We start from the raw sequence: 3,216 nt of genomic DNA on the forward strand, positions 1-3,216 counted from the left end.
ACAGCCAAGTGCGTAGCGACGGACTTTATTGGAGAAGGGGATGATGGGAACAGCGGGCGCTGGAGCGGCGATCGGGCTGGAGAGGACAAACGATTCTGCGGGGGTTCCAAGTAGTCAAGCGGGTCCGTAGCTTCGGGACTGATGAGCAAGGCAGCATCAAGGGACAGACTGACACTCAGGTCTGCGCTGGCGGCGCTGATATAGTGCTGTCCATGAGCCCGTGGCAGGTGACGGCGATTCCATTGACAGGGGGGCGTGGTCCTGTCGCCGGTGGCACCAGCACGTGACAAGTTCAACTCCAAAAGGACGCCAAGTTGGTCCTGGGGCTAGTTGAGTATGGCTAAGCTTTCAAATGATAGAAAATGAAAACAAAGGAAATCTTGGTTCCAAAGAGACGAAATTTCAGCGATGGCATTTTTGTTTATTTTTTTTTTTTTATTTAAAAAAAAAAGCACTCTTGTCACAGGTCGTATTAAGCAGTTGATTGAGCTCGGCATGTTATCCACCGCCAGCATTCGTCTCTTTGTTCTGGATGAGGCTGACAAACTGCTGGAGGAGGGCAGCTTCCAGGAACAAATCAAGTATGCGGACCAAAGCAAATTATTTGTAAGCCTCACCTTGTAAAATGCAGAAATGAATGTCTTCAATGCCTTTTTTTGTCCCATCTACAGCTGGATATTCTCCTCTTTGCCTGAGAACAAACAGATGCTCGCGCTCTCTGCCACCTACCCTGAATCTCTTGCTCAACATCTCACCCACTACATGAGAGAGCCCACTTTTGTCAGACTCAATCCAAAGGACATGGGACTCAAAGGTTCATCCCATTAACCCAACCAATGTCCGGCCCGCGGGCCAAATCCGGCCCCCGGTCAGATTTCATACGGCCCGCAGCTTTGGTCTTATAATGTATTATTATTTTTATCATGAAAAAAAAAAAAAAGATCATGAAACTTGAAACTGTAATTCGTCCTAATACCAAAGGGTGGAAGCACCACGCCTCTCCGCTCATTTCTACTATGGCGACTGCAAAGAAAACGAGGAAATTTTACTTCGAGAGCCGTCGCTTTCAAGAGAAATGGGAATTACAATACTTCACTGAAAATCAAGGCAATTGTGTTTGTCTAATTTCTAAAGAGACGGTTGCCTTGTTTAAGGATTTCAACCCAAAGAGACACTATCAGACTAAACATGCTAACACATACGACAAGCTAACAGGGAGTGACCGCACTCATAAAGTGAAGCAGCTCCAAGCTGAACTGGCATCACAACAGCGATTCTTCACGCGGGGCGTCAAAAGTAAATATTACTTAATATTAAATATTACGAAGTGGCCATATTAATACCGTTGATGTTATTCAAGATTCAAGAGTTTTTTATTCGCCATGTTTGAGCGTGCCAAACAAGGAATTTGACTTCGGTAAATCACAGCCTCTGTTCAACATTTGGATGACTAACAACAACACTCAGGACATGTGAAGAACGAAAGATATTCTCAAACACCCCCTGATCTTAAACTCCCAAGAGGGCAAGGAAAAACTCAAAACTCCAGCTAGGGGAAATGAGAAACCTTGAGAAGAGACCACCGATGGGAGGGTCCCTCATCTAGGATGACCAGGCTGCAATGGATGCAGAGAGGACACGTAGTACAAACAGTGTAGACAAAAAAGGTGTGGCAACCGGGATGTTATTGCACAGTAATGACTCTGAGACTCTAAGAGTGGTGTGAGTTCATCAGAGCGACAGCCTGGGGGAAGAAGCTGTCTCTGTGTCTACTGGTTTTAGTGTACAGAGCTCTATAACGGCGTCCGGAGGGGCGTAGTTCAAACAGGCTGCAACCTGGGTGCGAAGGGTCTGTTGAGATGTTACTTGCACGTTTCCTGGTCCTGGACAGGCACAAGTCTTGGATAGATGGGAGGTTGATTCCAATTATCTTTTCTGCAGTCCTTATTGTCCGTTGCAGTCTCTGCTTGTCTTGTTTGGAGGCCGATCCAAACCAGACAGTGATGGAGGTGCAGAGGACAGACTGGATGATGGCAGTGTAGAAGGTCTTCAGCAGCTCCCGTGGCAGGTTGAACTTCTTGAGCTGTCTCAGGAAGTACAGCCTCTGCTGGGCCTTCTTCCGGACAGAGTCTATGTGGCCGGTCCATTTCAGGTCCCGAGAGATTGTGGTTCCCAGGAACTTGAAGGTGTCTGATGAGAGAATAGTATTACTGCGGATAGTGAGGGGTGAAAGTGGTGAAGGGTCATCTCCACGGTCTTGAGCGGGTTCAGGTCCAGGTGGTTTTGGCTGCACCAGTGGACCAGCCGCTCCACCTCCTGTCTGTACGCAGTCTCATCACCGTTCTGGATCAGTCCGATGAGAGTGGTGTCGTCTGCATACATCAGGAGCTTCACGGAAGAGTCACTTGCGGAGAAATCGTTGGTGTAGAGGGAGAAGAGCAGTGGGGAGAGGACGCATCCCTGAGGGGCTCCAGTGTTGGTGGTCAGGGTGTCAGATGTGATGCTCCCCAGCCTCACACGCTGTCTCCTGTTGGTCAGGAAGCTGGTGATCCACTGACAGGTGGAGGCAGGCACCGCAAGCTGGATGAGCTTCTGTTGGAGGATGTCAGGAGCGATGGTGTTGAACGCCGAGCTGAAGTCCACAAACAGGATCCTGGCGTACTTTCCTGGGGTGTCTAGGTGTTGCAGGATGTAGTGCAGTCCCATGTTGACCGCATCATCCACCGACCTGTTTGCCTGGTAGGCAAACTGGAGGGGGTCCAGCAGGGGGCCCGTGACATCCTTCAGGTGGTTCAGTACTAACCTCTCGAAAGATTTCATGACCACAGATGTCAGTGCAACAGGTCTATAGTCATTCATACCTGTGATGGCGGGCTTCTTGGCCACTGGAACGATGGTGGAGCTCTTGAAGCACGAGGGCACCTCACACAGCTCCAGGGAACGGTTGAAGATCCGTGCAAAGGTGGGCGCCAGCTGCTCAGCGCAGACTTTCAAGCAGGAAGGTGACACGCCGTCTGGGCCCGGTGCCTTCCTGATCTTTTGTCTCCGGAACATCTGGCGCACTTCCTCCTCGCGAATCTGGAGTGCGGGCGCGGCCTCTGCAAGAGAGAGAGTCGGTGACCACGGTGATGGAGGTGTGGACAGAGCAGTTGTGGGGGGAGGTGAGTATGTGGATTGTGTGGATTGTGCTGCAGGAGGTCCCGTTGTGTGGGAGGA

At 50.2% G+C, this 3,216-nt stretch overlaps 1 long non-coding RNA gene across 1 annotated transcript; it reads left to right on the forward strand.

Moving 5' to 3' along the window:
- The first annotated feature begins 444 nt into the window (after positions 1–444).
- Positions 445–747, forward strand: LOC125988966 (uncharacterized). Its single transcript, XR_011086546.1, has 2 exons — positions 445–581; positions 672–747. It is a non-coding gene; the product is annotated as an uncharacterized lncRNA (long non-coding RNA).
- The last annotated feature ends 2,469 nt before the right edge of the window (positions 748–3,216 follow it).

Source organism: Syngnathus scovelli, chromosome 2 (genome assembly GCF_024217435.2).
Source record: "Syngnathus scovelli strain Florida chromosome 2, RoL_Ssco_1.2, whole genome shotgun sequence".
Lineage (NCBI taxonomy): Eukaryota > Metazoa > Chordata > Actinopteri > Syngnathiformes > Syngnathidae > Syngnathus > Syngnathus scovelli.